Below are 19,718 nucleotides of genomic sequence, written 5' to 3'. Positions count from 1 at the left end.
AAAGGCACTAAAACCATGCAAGAAAACCAACAAGTATATGGGCAGACACTGTTATTCAGTCTCCAAATGTCCAAGACTATCTCTAATTACTCATGGGTGTCTTCCTAAAGAATTAACCTTGGACCATCATTCCCTCTATATACAATCTCCTACTAAAAGAGACTTACGAGAGATTTCTGCTGAAGACAAGGGAAGCTATAAGAGGGAGATTAAACCAGTGGAGGACAACCAAAAAGAACCACACTACCCTTCACCGTCTTCACCATATAACATACTGGTCCCAAGTCTCTCCATGGATGTTAGGATGGTTGCAACTGTCCATATCCCAGAACCTGAATCTGCACTTACCCCCCGAAAGGATATAAAATAAGGCTACCAATAGATAGTCCTGAGCTGTATAATCAGATAGGAAGTGAAAGTGTTCTCACTTCTTCCAAACAGAGTGAGTATAAGCATGAGGACATTACCCTGCAGCATCAAAACGAGTTACTTGTTTCCCTGCTAAAAACTCCCGCTGGGTTGGTGTCTCCACCTCTCTTAACCCTCTTACGCCGATTGGACGTATGAAACGTCGAGTCAAAATGTCTCCTGTATGCCGATTGGACGTATCATACGTCTGGCTCAAAAAAAAAAGTTTTTTTTTAAATTCGCGGAAAAAATACTTATAGGCCTACCAGCCGAAAACTTTTGAATCACGCGCCTTGGGGGATGGCTGGAGTTCACGGATCAAGGCGTTGTTTTTGTTTACAATCGCTACGCAGGCGCGCAAGCGCGAATTTCTTTCTTTATCGCACTAAAAAAGTATCAGTGACACATCTCAAAATTATTTCGTCACTTTGACATAATTTTTGCACCATTTTAAATTATCCTTTACATGAAGTATTATATATGAAAATGTGCGCAATTTCATGTAAAATACAACAAAAAAATACTCATGATTGTAGCTTTTATCAGTTTTGAAATATTTTCATATAAATAACGATAAGTGCAAAAATTTCAACCTTCGGTCAACTTTGACTCTACCGAAATGGTCGAGAAACGCAATTGTAAGATAAAACTCTTACATTATAGTAATATTCAATCATTTGCCTTCATTTTGCAACTAATTGGACGTCTCTAGCACAATATTTCCATTTATGGTGAATTTATGAAAAAACTTTTTCCTTATGTTCGTGCGATAACTCTTCCGATAAATTTTGTCGTGCGATTGTCCTAATGTTTGCACCCTTTTAAATTTGCCGTTACATAAAGTTTTGTATATGGAAATGTGCGCAATTTCATGCACAATACCACAAAAAACAACCCATGGTTGTAGCTTTTATCAGTTTCGAAATATTTTCATATAAATAACGTTAAGTGCAAAAATTTCAACTTTCGGTCAACTTTGACTCTACTGAAATGGTCGAAAAACGCAATTGTAAGCTAAAACTCTTATATTCTAGTAATATTCAATCATTTACCTTCATTTTGCAACGACTTGTAAGTCTCTAGCACAATATTTCGACTTATGGGGAATTTATGAAGAAAAAAAACATTTTCCTTACGTCCGCGCAGTAACTTCCGAAAAAATCAATTTTTTTTGTGCGATTGTCGAAATGTTTGCACCATTTAAAATTAGCTGATACATAAAGTTTTATATATGAAAATGTGCGCAATTTCATGTAGAATACAACTAAAAATGATAGAAGGTTTTAGCTTTTCTCTTTTTTCGAAATATTTGCATATAAATCACAAATAGAAAAAAAACCACGTTCAGTCAAATTTGACTCTACCGAAATAGTTGAAAAACGCAATTGTAAGCTAAAACTCTTACGGCCTAGTAATATTCCGTCATTTTTCTTCATTTTGAAACAAATTTGAAGTCTCTAGAACAATATTGTGATTTATGGTGAATTTTTGAAAAATATATTTACTTTAACTCCGCGCGCCGATTCGCGGCCGCAAGTCTCCGAAATACGTAGATCACATTATCCTAATATTTGCTCCTTTTCATATTAGCCGTTTTATAGAGTTTCATATATCAAAATGTGCGCAAATTCATGACAAATACAATAAAAAATAATTGAAGGTTGTAGCTTTTTCCATCTCCGAAATATGTGCATATAAAAAAAAATATATATAAAAATTTTGACATTCGGTCAAATTTAACTCGTCCGAAATGGTTGAAATCTGCAATTCTAATCTAAAACTCTTACAGTAACGTAATATTCAATCATTTTTTTTAATTTTGAAACAAATTGGAAGTCTCTAGAACAATATTTAGAATTACGGTGAATTTTTGAAAATAACATTTTTTTTACGTCCGCGTGTTACGAATTCGTAAGATCATTTTGTGATAATATTTTTCCGGTGTTGCTTTTATTGTTTTACTATGTATTATATATCAAAATGATTGCAATTTAGTGTACAATACAATGAAAAAAAAAAGTAACTCATTAGCTTTGACCGTTTTTTGCACAGCGTGATTTGAATACAATTATCTATGAATTTTTTTTTTGCGCTATCATATATCGCATTATTTATATATAATAATGATATTTTTTTTCATTTCTGATGGTTGCATACTAAACTTCAGGCAATGACAAAAAAATGAGCCAAAAATGAACTCTTAATCTTCAAAACTAAGCGCGCTGTGATTTTTTGAAAAAATTATTTTTTCCCCTTCCGCGCTCACTCCAAACCGGCGCCAGCATACAGGAGAGGTTTTGATTTTTAGGGCTTCGGCGTAAGAGGGTTAAGAAGTCGCAGAGACGAGACAACGTATATAAAAGGTAATAACTCAAGGTAGACTGAAAATCCATCAGCATGTCTGTCAGTCTCGAGTTCATTTTCCACAGGAAAGAGAAAGAAAGCGAACCTTCTATTAAAGATGGTTAAAGGACCAATAAGCGTTGTACAGCAAAAGTTGGCCTTCGGCTCTCCGTGACTTTAAAAGACAAGACGACAAGCCAAGGCAGACAAAGGGAAATTGTGTCCGAGGACAAGAAAAGTTACGAAATGCTCTCAAATTGGAGAAAGAGTTGGTTCTCTTCTCAAATATTTAGTGCCAAAATACGCTAAGACAAATAAGATATATTCTCTATGTGGCCTCTATCCTCAACAAAATGAGGATACAGCAAGGCGTAGTGTGGCAACAAACGCCGACCGGGCCAAACGAGTTCCTCCAACAACTCCATTCAAACTCTTCTTCCGTCAGCGGGCGACGGGAGAGGACAGCTGCCGACAGGAGGTAAACAAAGAGCTTAAAGGATTGCTCTTTCCTCCGCAACCTTGGTGACACAAAGCGACACTCGTCGATAAGAGGTGACAGCAGCTGAGTGCTGTATTGCATCCACCATGACTCAATGAGAGCAAGACAGTTAAGCGACTCGGGACTCGGCCAAGTCCGCACTCTGCACGAGTCAACTGCGTTCACACGAGAAGAGTCAACAATGTCCACCGCAGGGTACCCAGATGTATCAGAACAAATTATCGTACAAAATCTCTTCAAATCATCGTATTTTGATTAATAATCGTTTATCGTACAGAGGGTAAAATTATCATACGTCTGGGAACCCTGGTCTGCAGGAGTCGACACTCGACAGAGGGAGAGAGAGAGAACAAGGCGCCAAAAGTGGTAGGCGGTGGGAGAGGAGTTACATCGCTCCCGCCTAGTCCCCGAAAGCGATTGTACATACGTTGAAAGCATTCCTATATGAAAACTAAGTTAGAAATCTCTGAAGCTAGAATATCTAACTCAGTGAGAACTTAGATACTACAGACAGTGTAGAACTTGAAAGAGAAACATTAATCGAGGCAGTAGTAAGAGATTTGCCGATAGCCGAAGAAGAAGCACGCAAAGAACAAACATTACGAAGAAAAAGGAATATGCTAGCATACAAGAATTTAGAATAACCAAAATAAAAGAGATAAACAGTCGACAGAGTCGACATATCTAAACGTGTAAAACTCACTGTACAGATACATTATCATCTCAATAAAAAGTCAATAAAAAGTCTATACCTTTATCATACAGTAGTACCTCGAGATACGAAATTAATCCGTTCAGAGGCGCCCTTCGTCTCATGAGGTTTTCGTATCTTGGACCACATTTTATATGTAAAATGGCTAATCCGTTCCAAGCCCTCCAAAAACACCCCAGTAAATTTCATAATAAAGGTAAATTGACCTATAAACAATGAAATACTACAACAATTTGGACCATTCAATACCTAAATTAATAACAAAATGCAAAATAACCTGTAAATAAAGTGTATTAGTGTACATGGTATACAAGAAATACTGTACGGAAAATGTGGAAGCTTACCTTTCGAGTGAGGCTATCTCCCAAAGTGGCGGCAGAGGAGGAGGAGGACAAACGATTGCACTTTATGAAAAGTGGCTAGAACATCCTTAATTTATGCCGTTTCTTTTTTCTTTTTTTGATTTTTAACTTTTTTTTTTTACTTTTATTTTTACTTTACATAGTTTTTTTTTTTTTTTTTAACAGAATTTCAACTTCATCACCACTTTCAACTTTCTGTTTTTTATCTTGGTTTCTTCCTTTTTGCTTACTCCTGCTAATGCTACAGGCCTCTTTAAAAAATAACGATCCAAGGAAGATTGCTTCTGCCTACTTTTCACAATGTTCCTGAAACGACTCGGGCAAACGTCATCGAACTGCGCAAGCATACGACCTGTGTGAGCCTTTTCGGGGTGTCTTTTTTTCTATAAATGCGTAGTGTTCATTAACGGCTGCCCGTCTTGATAATTATCTACTAATTGTTGCACCTCATGACTCTGTTGGCCCTGATGTCCATCAAAGCCCTGTTAAACCAAATGCTCTCTCTGCAACTGATTTGGGTATGAATGTTTGGCTGCTGACCTTCAACATAAACTGAAGTGCCTTGATTATCTGGTATGCATGTTGTAAATGATTGGTCAACACCCTCTGTTCAGCAGGGAGTGGAGATTCTACCAACCTTGCAAAGTTTCCAGTTATCCCATGAGAGAGACCTTGGTCAATCATATCATATATGTCGTCACTCAAGAGGTGCTCTTCTTTTCCATTTTCGTGAAAAGATATGAGAAATTTTTTTTTAAAAATACACACTGACGATCCCGAAACGAATACCGCGTGCGTACTATAACAATGCTGGTACCGAGTGGCCAAGGCACGCCACCACGTACATAGATGCATGATGGGAGGGACGCTGGCCAATAGGAGAGAAGGATCTCATGGCCGCGACTAGCATCAGGAACCAATGGGAGAGCAGGAGGATGGTGGCGAGTCTACTAAGTTGGTGGTGCGTGAGTTTCAAAATTGTTATCAGTGGTTCGGGCGAATCTTGGACTTTACAGAAACCTCTACATAGGAAAAGTTTTCGTACCTTGAAAACTTTTCCTATGTAGAGCCGTTAAATTTTTTGTATTGGCCTTCGTATCTCGAGTTTTTCATAAGTTGAGCCTTTCGTATCTCGAGGTACCACTGTATATTATTAAGCCTATGCATGCTAACACCTCAAACTAGGTGTTGAAGACAACAGAATGCGCCTACGGAGCAAGCATTAACGCTTACTGAACGGTCCTTATGTGAACTCTTTAACGGTCTTTCGGCGAAAGCTTTAAACGAGATTCAGGCCATGAAAAAGGGCGAAGTAGGTATTGGAGGGCACAGAATCCCATCGTCCCGAGAACCGACCCGGTTCCCTGGCAGCGGACATTTCCAACTGTCGCAGGGCAGTTCTAGGCTCGGGCTACGTACAGACGAGGGCACCAACACCTTAATTCTAATAGGGAACGCAAAAATGAGCACACACTGGAGGGATTCGGAACGTTCCCGTCACGAACTAAGTTCAAATTGTATTAGAACTAAAAATAGGTTAATGTTCTTAACTTCTCGTTACGCTTTCCTGAACTGAATGGGGAGCAGAAGGCAGAGCTACAATGGAAGTCAATACTAGCCTACTAAAATGCCTATCTAAGTAGGGATAACCTGACAGGTTTAAGTCCTGATCTAACTAATTGCTTTCGCAATCTGTGAGTCCCAGTCTTTCCTATATCTGACACACTCAGGCATAAATTCTCAGAACAATTCCCTACATTCTTCACATCTAGTAGTTCCAAAATCACTCTGTCTGCCAGTACAAAGGAATGTTGATCAACTTCAAATTCACCATCCTGGTTACACAAAGCATTCCTACATAGCCTGAGGTTATTGGTTGGTTTTGCTTCCGGTGGAAGATATCCTAGGAAAATGAAATTACAATACCGTAAACAGGTGTAAAACAGCCAAACTTCATAGAATACCAACAATCGCCTAGCCGCAATGGCGGCAAGGAGAATTCTGACAAGAGCTAAAACATTCGAAACACACCTGGTGGAGAACAGGTAAACTAGACAGTCATCTGGGCAGCCATTCAATTTTTTTTGTTTGAATGCCGACTCGCCTAATCGGCGGGGAGATATAGCTAAATTTAACAGTAGGTAAGATTCATCTCAAATAAATAGTTTTAATCATGATTACCCCTACTAGCAAATAGGATAGAGCCTTGTTTATAACCCAATGGAGATACTGATGTGTTGTACAAAACAAGGGTCCGTTCATTATTTCTCTGAAAGGAAAAAGATAGCATTAAAATGAAATTCACCAAAATACATTATCAAATCAGAAAAAATCAATGACACCTAAAATATGCAAATCATAAAGATTACCGTAAAAGCTCTACATTTCTGCCTGAACTTAGTCTTTACTGTCATAACAGGACATTAGGTCAGTCAAGACTAAGTGGTCTACACCGATATCAAGCAAAGAGGTCCAAATCTTAACTTCCAGGCTTATTTGATGACTGCCTAAAGAACACTAGCACGGGCAACAAAAAGAATAGATTGCAACTGGCACCCCACTAAAAGTAAGATATTTGTGCATACCAACTTTAAAAGTTACCCTTGAATGCTTCCCTAGTCATTGAAACCCTCTTAATTTTACTTATGATAAAAAGCTAAAAAGTAATTGTAGTTCAACTTACATGTATTCATGTACAACCTTTATAGTCCTGTGTACTACAGTTGTAGAATTATGTTGGAGCTATATCATTGTCTTAGGTTCATTAAAATCCCAACAAAACTGACAAACTACTACAACTGTACAATAGTAACACTATCCATCAGTCATACCAAAAGATTCACAAACCAGATTAAAGTTCGAACTTCTTTTGCATTGACAGAAATTTAAAAGATTTGTGCAGGTATGATTAAAAATTATTCTGTCCATCTAGACATTTTATAAAATTACTGTACACACACAAAAAATTGTAAACAGGATGAAAGCTAAACAGCATGAAGAAAAATTGTATCAGTAGTACTCACTTTCTATGTAATGGTCGTAGATCCTGTCAGCAAATGATTCTCACAGGCAGACATTACCCATAATGAGCAACCATACACCCCAATAATCACAGAAAGTCAAGAACGCTGATGGGTAAAGTCGCCTGAAATGGAAGAGAAAAGACTCAGTCTTCAGAAATATAAAAGGCAAACTGGTTAACCTTCAAAATAAACAGAGAATATAGATTTTGGATTAGTGCTTCATCTAAAACTAAGTTATAATCAAGCAATTTTGGATAAATCATTCAAATATGGCTTTGGAAGCTGTCTGGAACTTGGTTTGTGTTCTGTAACTGTGACTATAGGCATGAGCACAGGGGCCTGCAATGTGTACTAGCATGCTAAGTCTAGATTTCTGGAAAGTTTGGACACTTAAGCCAGTCTCATAACTGGAAAATGGAAGAGTTGAATACAAGCTGAACACTACTGGCATGTAATATACGGACTGTTCCTGAAGCTTGTGACAAATCTTTGTAGAGTAGGGGCTGTCGGGCACACAGCAATGGGCTACAACAGAGTCCCAAGAAAATAGTGAAAATAGCAAATACACCAAATAAGTTCTTGGAGCCCCTGGATCAAATGAAATCAAAGAATAGTAGACACCATCTTATTCCACCTTTGGTCATAAAAAAAAACTCTGTTCCTAATGTGTGCATCTTGCAACTCTCTGGCCATAAAGCACTAACTCTTCCAATAAATTCAGTGTGACCGTTCACATCATGCTATATAATCAATACATATGATAGCATATAATGCAGGCAGTTTTTCAACCATGGACAGTTGACAACAAAAATGATATTGTTATGATACTATAAAGTTTTATACATACTTACCTGGCAGATATATACTTAGCTATTTGACTCCGTCATCCAACAGAAATTCGAATTTCGCGCACACGCTACCGGTAGGTCAGGTGATCTACCTACCTGCCGCTGGGTGGCAGGAATAGGAACCATTCCTGTTTTCTATCATATTTTTTCTATACCGCCTGTCTCCTGAGGGGAGGTAGGGTGGGTATAAATCGTATAAATCGTATATATCTGCCAGGTAAGTATGTATAAAACTTTATTGTATCATAACAATATCATTTTTATACATTCAACTTACCTGTCAGATATATACTTAGCTGATTCACACCATTGGAGGTGGGTCAGAGACAGCTAATTACAGATTCAAACAGGAATCACAACAATCGTTGTAGGTAATAAATAAATAAAACCTTGGTTCCTACCCGTTTAGACTGAAGACTTCATGAATACAATCCAGGAGTCTAGTCAGATTCTCAAGAGCTCAGCGAGATATTGATCTAGGCTAAGAGTTCTTGGGGGTCTGCCAAAGGGGTCTATCCGCTTACTCGGCAGAGCCTGGAAGGACTATGTCAATGGGTGCTTATCCACTTACTTGACAAGAACCTTATTCAAGGAGCACAACACCAATCCCGATCACCTTAACCTAACCATGTTAGTTCTAAGATTGCAAGAAGTTATCCCCTAACTCCTTGCAAACAACCACAAACTCGAATCACAAACATTCGTACACTTAAAAGCACAAAAATAAATTTTAAAAAATAATTTTTGTACAATCTTGCCAGTAAGACACCTCCTGATTCCCTACTGACCCAAGCAAGGACGCCCGTGCGACAACAAGCATTCTAGTCAGCAGAAAACCAACAACCCGTCTCACAAGGTAGATCTACGTACAATAAAAAACAAATACAAAATTTTCTAAGGATCGTTATGTGTTCCAAGCCCCAGCACTGTATCCTCTGATACAAAAGGACCTAGAGAGAAACACTTTTCATATGTCACTTTAACGTCCTTAAGGTAGTGAGATGTGAAAACTGAATCACACCTCCAGTAAGTCGCATCCACAATGTCTTTTAAACACATGTTCTTATGAAAAGCTAATGAAGTGGCCACAGCTCTTACCTCATGAGCCTTCACTCGGAGAGTCCTGAAAGAGTCCTCAGTGCAGTTACTATGAGCATCAGTAATAATGCTCCTAACAAAAAACGCTAACGCATTTTTTGACATGGGTCTACTAGGATCCCGAACTGCACACCACAGGCTTTGTTTACATCCCCTGAGTTCGTTCTTCTTCTTTAGATAAAACTTCAGGGTTCTAACTGGACATAAGGATCTTTCTAATTTCTCTCCTGCGAGATTTGAAAGCCCTTTAACTTCAAAACTCTTTGGCCAGGGTTTTGAAGGGTTCTCGTTCTTGGCCAGAAACAGAGTCTGGAAAGAACAAATTGCAGCATCACTCTTAAATCCCACTCGAGAATCTAGAGCGTGGATTTCGCTAATTCTTTTCGCAGTCGCTAAGGACAACAAGAATATACATTTTCTCGTTAGATCCCTAAACGACGCGTTGTGAGGAGGCTCAAATCTATTTGACGACAGGAATTTTAGAACCACATCCAAGTTCCAGTTCGGAGTACGAGGAGAAATGGTTTTTGAGGTTTCGCATGATCTTATAAGGTCGTGGAGATCCTTATCTTCTGCTATCTTCAAACCTCTGTTTCGAAAAACAGCAGAGAGCATACTCCGATAACCCTTAATGGTCGAAACTGATAATTGAGATTCCTCCCTAAGGAAAATCAGAAAATCAGCAATGTTGGTCACAGAGGTATCGGAGGAGGACAGTTTATTCTTCTTACACCATCTTCTGAAAACATACCACTTGGATTGGTAGACCCAAATAGTTGAGGATCTTCGGGCTCTAGCAATTGCTTTCGAAGCTTTGCTTGAAAAGCCTCTCGCTCTGACAAGTCTTTCGATAGTCGAAAGGCAGTCAGAGCGAGAGCGGGGAGGTTTTGATGATACCTCTTGAAATGGGGTTGTTTGGGGTTGTTTGAGAAGATCTCTCCTGTGTGGAAGAGATCTTGGGAAGTCCACTGTCCATTCCTGTACCTCTGTGAACCAATCTTGAGACGGCCAAAAGGGGGCGACGAGTGTTAGTCTCGTCCCTTTTGAAGCCACAAACTTTTTTAAGACCACTCCTAACATTTTGAAGGGGGGAAAGGCGTAGGCATCTAGACCTGCCCAGTCCAGCAGCATGGCATCCACCGCTATAGCTCTCGGGTCTTCCACCAAGGAGCAGATGTTCTTTATCCTTCTGGATAGGAAGGTGGCAAATAGGTCTATTTGAGGTCTGCCCCACAGGGACCACAGAGTTTGACAAACCTGATTGTGAAGGGTCCACTCTGTGGGGAGCACTTGGTTTAACCTGCTTAGCCTGTCTGCTCTGACATTTTTCTCTCCTTTCACGAATCTTGTGAGGAGAGTCACATTCTTGTCTTTCGTCCAATATAACAGTTCTTTTGTTATCTGGAAACAGAGAAAAAGAGAGTTCCCCCTTGTTTCCTGATATAGGCCAACGCTGTGGTGTTGTCCGCGTTGACCTGTACCACTTGACCTATTACCTCTGTTTCGAAGGCTTTTAGGGCTATGAGAACAGCAAAAAGTTCTTTGGTGTTTATATGCCAGTCTTGTTGATCCTTCCTCCATTGGCCTGATACTTCTTTTGTCCCTAGAGTCGCTCCCCATCCCTTCTCTGAAGCGTCTGAGAACAAGATTAGGTTTGGGTTCCGAACCTCTAGAGACAAGCCCTCGTTCTTTTCCAGGGGTATCAGCCACCACTTTAGATGATTCTTCACTTCCAGAGGAATTCCGAAAGTGTCTGAAAGTTGCCCGTTCTTCCAACTCCAAATTCTTCTTAAGAAGAACTGAAGCGGGCGTAGGTGAAGTCTTCCTAGAGAAATGAACTGTTCTAGTGAGGAAAGGGTTCCCAGAAGGCTTAACCATTCCCTTACTGAACTCCGTTCTTTCTCTAGGAAGCTCGAGACTTTCTGTAAGCCCCGAACAATTCTTTCCTGGGATGGAAAAGCCCGAAAATCCCGAGAATCCATCCGAATCCCCAAATAAACTAAGTTCTGGCTGGGGACCATCTGAGATTTTTCGAGGTTCACGAGTAATCCTAAAGTCCTTGTCAGGTTCAAAGTAGTCTGTAGGTCCTCCAAACATTGTTTCTCCGACTTGGCCCGGATTAGCCAATCGTCGAGATACATAGAGATGTTGATCCCTTCTAAATGAAGCCATTTGGCCCCGTTCCTCATCAGATACGTAAATACCTGGGGAGCGGTGGATAGGCCGAAGCACATGGCCCTGAACTGGAAGATTTGTCCTTCTACTACAAATCTGAGGTGTTTTCTTGACGATGGGTGAATCGGAACATGAAAGTAAGCATCCTGAAGGTCCAGGGAGACCATCCAATCTCCCTGACGCAGGGCTGACAGAACCGAAGCATAAGTTTCCATGGAGAACTTCTTTTTCTCCACGTAACGGTTCAGGATGCTTACATCCACTACGGGTCTCCATCCCCCCGAAGCCTTTGGTACTAAGAAAAGGCGGTTGTAAAACCCCGGGGAGAATGGATCCTGCACTATCTCTATTGCATTCTTGTCCCTCATCGACACCACCGTCTGCAGGAGAGTCTCTCTCAGTCCATGGTCCTTGTATCTCGGCAACAAATCCTTCGGAGATGTTGCTAAAGGAGGTCTGTCTACGAAGGGAATGATGTAACCCTTCTGTAGAACAGACAGAGTCCAGGGATCTGCTTCTCTTAAGGACCAAGCCTCCACAAAGTGTTGAAGTCTGGCCCCTACCTGTGCTTGGAGGACATGGCTGCTACTTGCTCTTTTTAAAAGAGCGGAAGGAAGACCTTCCTCGCTTGTCGAAGGGCTTTCTCTTCGTAGTAGGTCAAGTTGAGGATGCTCCACGAAAGGGCACAACTGGAGTACGAGAAGACTTCTTCTGAATAGGTATTGCAGGTCTATTCTTCGTGGATTGCACCAGAAGATCCTGTGTTGCCTTTTCAGAAAGGGATCTAGATATATCCTTTACTAAAGGTGAAGGAAACAGATGATCTGACAGAGGTGCAAAAAGTAGGGCAGACCTCTGAGAAGGAGAAACTCCTTTTGTCAGAAACGAACTTTAAGGGATCTTTTCTTTACCACTCCCGATCCGAACAGGGCAGCTAACTCGCCAGATCCATCTTGCACAGCCTTATCCATACAAGATAGGACACTGTGTAAGGCTTCCGGATCAAGAAAATCTGGCTCACTAGTCTTTTTAACCAGCACCCCAAGGGACCAATCCAAGAAGTTAAAAACTTCTAATACGTGGAATATTCCCTTAAGGTGCTGATCTAATTCAGACTCCACGATGCCTTTGTAGAATTTAGAGAGTGTCTTCTAACCGACTCTACTAGGCTAGAGAAATCTGAATCCGCAGAAGAGGGGAGCATCAAGCCCATAGCTTCTTCCGTCTTATACCATATTCCTCTCCGCCCTGTCAGCTTGGAGGGAGGAGAGCAATAAACTGTTCTAAGAGCCTCCTTCTTAGACAAAAGCCAGGAATCCAAAGACTAGAGAGCCTTTTTCATCGAAATCGCAGGCTTCATCTCTAGGAGAGCAGAGGATTTCGGAGTTTTCGTACTCGAAAACAGCGATCTCGGTGAAGGAGGAGCAGCAGGACTAAGTGAGTCCCCAAATTCCTTTAGAAGTAACGAGGCTAAGACTTTATAATTAGAAAGTCCCTCGTTGGTAGAGACTACTTCTTTAGAAACCTCTTCAAGGCCTAGGTTAGACGGGGATTGCTCTCTCCTGATAGATTCTCTATCATGAGATGTAGGATCTCTAGGAGAAATACTTCTAGTAGGGGAAGGACTAAGTAAGTCAACGTCCTTACAACTAGTAGACGCTTCGCGCCTGACTGGCTCACGCCTAGTTGGCGCCTCACGCTTGGGTGGCTGCTTGCGCCTGGCTGGCGCCGCATTCTTTTGGAGGTGTACGCGCCGGCGGCGTCTCGCACTTGGAGGATCGCGGCCTGGATGGCGCGCACAAAACTGGGCGTCACGCGCCTGGCTAACGTCCTTGCGCCCGCAGTATCCTCGCGTCTGGTTGACGTCTCGCGCCTGGCTTGGACGCCTCGCCTCCTGACCGGCTCGCTCAGGCGCACGTCTGGCTGGCGGCGTCTCGCACTCGCCCCTCGAGCCTAGACTTCTTATAGGCAGGAAAGCGTCTTTCTCTAGGAGGGTCTCTTGAAGAAACTCCCACAAGCGAAGTGATGGAATCCTGCATGTTACGAAGGATTCTATTCGTTTCCAAGTCTTGTCAACGGAGGTCTAGAAGATTGGTCTTTTACCGGTTTCCCACAAGTCTGTGGGGGAAGGAAGCACATTCTTTGCCTTCTTAATTTCCGTAGGAAAATCCTCCTGAAAACGTTCAGGACTCGATGTGATCCTGGGCTCATCCCAACATCTTTTTAGGGGGCGAGAAAGATCCGCCGATCTCCAGCCTCTTTTAGGAGAAGAATTCTCCGAAGAGGAGAAACACTCCGTAGAACGCTTTCTGTAGCGTTCTCTGGCATTCTGTGGCGATACAGAAAAAGCCGAAGGGACGTCTGGACTATTGGGATCCTCCACACCTCCTTATGGCTTTGACATTCTCCTCTGGGCTTGGGAGCTTGAAAGAGGTCTAGGCCTGGAGCGTTGTGGAGACAATCAGACGCCCCCTCCACAGCACTGGGGACACTATATCACTATCCACAGCACTTAACTCACTTTGCTTACCTTTCAATGGCCGCCATTTTGGTTTGCCATTTTCTGAAGGGTGGCTTTGAGATTAGCAATCTCTGATGCCGAATCTGTTGGTTCTATCAAAGAAGCAGAAACTACATTAGATGGGGCAGTAAATGGAGAAGAGGGTATAACATTACTGATAACCCCGCTAGATACAGAACTAGGCAAGGCCTTGGAAGAAGACCTCCTCACCCTGTCTCTTTCCAACTTCTTCAAATAGGAAGTTAGAGACTTCCATTCTTCCGCACTCAAATCCTTGCATTCATTACAAGTGTTATCAAAAGAACATTCATACATCCTGCATTTCTTACAAATAGTATGAGGATCAACCGATGCCTTCGGCATCCTAACTTTGCACCCCACATTCACACACATTCTCACCACACTTCCAGAGTCAGACATCATGTTGAGCAATCCAAATCAAATCCAATAAACGGTCCACAATCGCGTATGCCAGTACAAACAATCCAAATACGTCACCGAGAAGTCCAAACGAAGATCAATTGCGATGCAAAATACGAATCCATCCGGAGATACCCATAACGATGTTGCCAGTAGGCTGACAGAAAAAATATGATAGAAAACGGGAATGGTTCCTATTCCTGCCACCCAGCGGCAGGTAGGTAGATCACCTGACCTACCGGTAGCGTGTGCGCGAAATTCTAATTTCTGTCGGATGACGGAGTCAAATAGCTAAGTATATAACTGACAGGTAAGTTGAATGTATAAAAGTATGTTTTACCAGGTATTAGGTTAACGTAAAACTATTATTATTTCTTTTGTTGATTTAAATCAGCCTTGTTTACTTTTTTGTTTACTTTTAAGTTAAATTTTTGCTGAGTATGTTTACTCTTGTGTTTCCGTAAGTTGAGTGGCTTTACGATTGTTTCAGTGTTTTTGCGCCTCCTCCTCCTTTTTGTGTATTAGTGAACTATCGTTTTAACGATTGTTATTCTTTTGCTTTGAGTGTTTATAAACACTGGGAAGGTGATGAGTGGACATGGTCGACCGGTCAACGAGAGTTCGGGTCTTGACAAGCTCTCACCAGTACTGTTTCCTGTCGCAGCATATACGTATTTTGATTTGGAGGACGACTTTGGATACTTGCCTTTTGGACCACGCACTTGGATATTTCACTCACGGATTTTTGGAAGACGCATATATACGTCTGTTTGTGTGTGTGTCCCTGAATCACGGCTATTTCTCGCGCAGTGTTGTTGTCACTGCGACCTTCACACTGCTGTTGAGGTTTAGCAGACGCTCAGTCATCTGCGACCGTCGTTTCTGCCCCTTGTTCCCCCCGTCGGAGGATTTTTACGGGACCTGTGTCGTAGTTGTATCCCTTGCACTGGATTCTGGATTTACCTGCCGTGTCATCTCATCCAGCTGTTATACGGGAGTGAGAGCTACTTGGACTCGTTGAGGTGGCTAGTAGGGAGTCTGTCGCCAGGTAAGACGTATAATCGTTCCTCTTCTCTCGGGACAATGTGTTGCCCTTCAGTACCTGGCGTACAGTATTAGCCCTTTTGATAGCAGTTGGGTGGATTGGTCACGGCCCAGGATTCAACTCCTCTTCTGGATTTCACTTGAGGTGAAATTGTTTATTTTTGCCAATTTTTATTTTTATTTATAAAATATATATATGTATAAGAGTTTACATGTATATGTTGTCATATTTGTTTGTGTGTCAGTATTTAGTGGACCGAGTTCCAGATTGTTTAGCTTTGTGTTGTAGGTAGGAATATTAAGGTTTTCCTTGTTATCATCTCTTACTTCCTTCTACCTTATTATTATTAGGTTATTGATTATTTTGGCTAGCCTTATTTTGGATCCAACTTGTTATATATTAAGTATGTTTTCTCTCTTGGGGTTTTCTCTTGTTTAGGGCTTAGTGTATTAGCTTTAGGTTTTCTTGTGAATTCCCGAGAACCAGGTATTTGTTCTCTTGAAAATTCTGTACAATTAAGTGTATTTAATCTCACAAGGTTGATTTAAGTCATTGTTCTAGTTTATAATAAATATTGTTAAGTTTTCTTGAGTTTCTGTTTCCGTCCTTCCTTGTCACTGAGGTACATTTACTGACTGCAATCCTTGAGAATATAAAGACCTAAAAAGAACCTTTACTGCAACCTGGGAGGTTGTAACAGTTGGCGACCGTGACAGGATTGCACTCGGGTGTACTCAGTGTTTTGGTTGACGGAACAGCGCTCAGTGGATTTACCAGTATTTGTTGCTGTTTAGTGTATTGCCTTACTCCCCCTTTAATTTTGGAACCATGGAAGAATTTATTTTTGATCCAGCTGAGTTTTTGGGATCGGCAGATTGTATTAGGCATCTTCCTGTATTGAGTAAAGAGTATTTGGTAAGTTGTGCTCGCTGGTTAGGTGTCCCACTTAGGGCTGCGAACACTAGGGCCCAGTTGCTGATAGCTGTAAAAAGTAAGGTAGCTCAAGGTATGGCCGAAGGAGAGAATTTAGCTAGGGATTTTGACAGTGTTGGTGATAGTGACTCGGAGCGAGAGGGTAGTGTGATTGAGGATGTGAGTGTGAATCCAGGCCTTTCTTTGTTTGAAGATCCTCCTCGTACTGGAACTATTTTTGAAGGGCAGGCTAATTTGCACGTTAAAGCTAATGTGTCCACTAACCCATTTTTAGTAGAAAACCCTATCCCAGTGAATGTGGCCCCAGTGCAGCCTGTAGTGTCCCAGGAGGACAGCGAATATAGCTTAATTTGTAAGAGAATAGAGTTAATGAAGCTCGAGTTTGAAGAGAATGAGAGGGTGAGGCGGCATGAGCTAGAGATGGCCAATGTAAATTTGGAGTTGACTAGGTTACAAGGTTCTCCTAATAGGTTAAGTACTCCCTGTGGACCATATGCTGATAAATTTAAAATAGGGGCAGCTCTGAAGTTGGTCCCTGTATTTGATGAAAGAAATGTGCCTGAATTTTTTAAGGCTTTTGAACGGGTAGCTACCAGGTTGTCTTGGCCCACCGAGATGTGGACAGTCTTAATTCAGTGTAGGCTGGTGGGCAAGGCAATCCGGGTGTATAATTCTTTGGAGGAGGGTGTAGCCCGTGATTATAATAAAGTGAAGGCGTTAGTCCTCAAGGCATATGACCTTGTCCCTGAGGCCTATCGCCTAAAATTTAGGAATTTTGTTAAGCACCCTGCTCTTTCATTTGTAGAATTTGCTAAGCTCAAGGAAGAGCAGTTTGATGATTGGCTAAAGAGCGACGGTGGCTCTTTCTCCTCCTAAGGGAATTAATGCTGCTGGAGGAATTTTAAGAAACATTGTAGCAAGAACTGAGAATATATTTAGAGGAAGTTAAAAGCTGCCAGTATAAGTAAGGCGGCTCAGATTGCTGATGAGTTCATCTTGACCCATCGAGCTGGGTCCGGTAATTTTAGTTCCCAGGTAACAAATTTCCAGCCTGCTAGGCCAAATAATTTAATATGAAATCTCATAATGTTGGAGATACTAGGGTAAAGCATTCAGGAGTCCCAACTTATTCTAAGAATGAGAATGGTCAGGGAAAGTCTCAAGTGGTGGGCACTAGAGTCTTTTCCAAAAAACCGGTTGATATCTGGTAATGTGAGTAGAGGTAGTGGGACCTGCTTTTGGTGCAATAAGCCCGGGCATTATCAGGCTCAGTGTAATGCCAGAAGGAGGTATCTCCAGAGAAATGGTGACAGTAGTGGTCACAACCCTATATCTCTAATTTCAAATAAGTCTAATCCCAAGGTTGAGAATATCAGTGGTTGTTAGTGGTAATGAGATTAGTTGTGACAGCGGTAATGTGAATCCATCTGGGACGTAGTTCAGGCATGACTCTATGATATATCTGGCCTGGTAGACTGGTTACTGATTCAGAGTCCTTAAGGTGAAATTTTGCGAGGACACAGGGTCTGCTCGGTCATTAGTGTTAAAAGAATCATTAAATGGTTTAGTTAAATATTCAGGGAATTATGTGGTTCTGGGAGGGTTCCCAAACACAGTGGTTTCAGCTCCATTGGTAGAAGTTGAGTTATCTTTCCCTGGGTATAATAAAGTAACTGAGTTGGCTGTTGTGGAGGAGTCCTCCCCATTCCAGTATTGATGGTATTTTGTGGGAAATGACATGTTAGACCATAAGAAGGGTCTGGAATTATTCCTATTTTGACTATGGATGCTTGTCCAGTGTGGCTGTGACGACCCTCCGGGCATCTGCTAAGGCAGCTAATTTGATAAATGATGATGACTTAGATTTAAGTAGTTTAGAAGTAGAGTTAGAAAGGCCTGGGCCAGTAGATAGTCCAAGTAGTGTTAGTGATATCTTGCAACCTGATTGGAGGACCGTTTCAACTTTATTGAGGCTCAGAAACAAGAGTTTGATTTTGAGTTGGGTGACACAGCTGATTTAACTCCAACCGAGGTTTTGGTTTTTGTAATAAAAGGTTTGTTATACAGAGTTAGTCGCCCATCTACACATGATCTGAACGAGACTTCTCGAGTGGAACAAATTGTGGTTCCTCACAATTTAGGGAGTCTGTTTTGAGGTTGTCACATGATGATTCTTTTCTGGTCACTTTGGAGTATTTAAGACTTTCAAGAGGTTGGCAAAATGTTTTTGGTGGCCAGATAAAATTATCAGTGAAACAATTTGTTAGTAACTGTGAGGTTTGTCAGGTGATGGGAAAACCAATCAAGTAATCCCTAAAGCACCTTTAAATCCAATTCCTGCAATTGGGAACCTTTTGTAGAACTGGTAATAGATGTGGTAGGGCCTTTGCCCAGAACAAAGACTGGGTTTACTCATCTCCTGACGATTATGGACAGGGCTTCCAGATTTCCTGAGGCATTCCCAATGAAAAAGATTACCTCCAGAGCAGTATTTGAGAAGCTCATTGAATTTTTCTCCAGATATGGACTCCCTCGTAAAATTCAGACCGACTGTGGGACGAATTTTACGAGTAAGGTATTTAGGGGTAAGTGTGGGTGAACTGGCCATTCAGCACACTACCAGCGTACCTTATCATCCAGAGAGTCAGGGTGTGGTGGAAAAGATTCCACCAGACACTTAAATCAGTGTTAAAGAAATACTGCTATGAACAAGGAGAGGATGGGAAAAAGGGAGGGCTTTCCCTTTGCTCTCTTTGCTATAAGGAACCATCCGAATTCATCTACAGGTGTAAGCTCCCTTCGAACTGGTGTTTGGACACAGGGTACGTGGTCCGTTGGAGATTTTCCACGAATTGCTTGCATCTGTCAGAAGGGAGAAATTAATGTGGTGGAATTTGTAGAGAATTTACGGAAGAAATTAGCCATTGCATGGAAATTTGCTAGAGAAAATTTGGCTTCCTCCCAAGCAGTCATGAAATCAAATTTTTGATATGAAAACCAAGGTGCGGTCGTTTGAGCCTGGGGAATTAGTATTGGTGTTGAGTACAGACTCAGACAATTTCCTCGAACCAAGGTATAAGGGGCCCTGGAAGGTTTTGAGAAAATTGTCTGAGGTGAATTATGAAATTGAAGCCCCCGGGACCAAACGAAAGTGCGGGTCTTTCATATTAATAGATTAAAATCTTATATTTCATGTGGTAGAGATCCTTTAGCTATTGTATATGAGCCTGTGTCTATGGTTGTAGAGCCTCCAGAGGATAACTTTGAGGATTTAATTGGTCAGGTGTCTTCTGATGCTCTCTTTAATAATATTCAAAATCTAGAGGTTTTG

At 41.4% G+C, this 19,718-nt stretch overlaps 1 long non-coding RNA gene across 2 annotated transcripts in view; it reads right to left on the bottom strand.

Annotated features, from left to right (window-relative positions):
- Window positions 1–19,718, bottom strand: part of LOC135206202 (uncharacterized) — a 123,916-nt gene that overhangs the window by 11,742 nt on the left and 92,456 nt on the right. Inside the window, exons 4-5 of one of the 2 annotated variants that reach the window (XR_010312696.1) lie at window positions 7,348–7,469; window positions 6,506–6,593 (exon numbers count right to left, since the gene is read on the bottom strand). This is a non-coding gene — a long non-coding RNA (uncharacterized LOC135206202). The remainder of the gene's footprint in view (window positions 1–6,505; window positions 6,594–7,347; window positions 7,470–19,718) is intronic. The other variant, XR_010312697.1, reaches the window with a different exon arrangement.

Source organism: Macrobrachium nipponense, chromosome 29, assembly GCF_015104395.2.
Source record: "Macrobrachium nipponense isolate FS-2020 chromosome 29, ASM1510439v2, whole genome shotgun sequence".
Classification (NCBI taxonomy): Eukaryota; Metazoa; Arthropoda; class Malacostraca; order Decapoda; family Palaemonidae; genus Macrobrachium; species Macrobrachium nipponense.
This window is presented reverse-complemented; position numbering and strand designations above follow the sequence as displayed.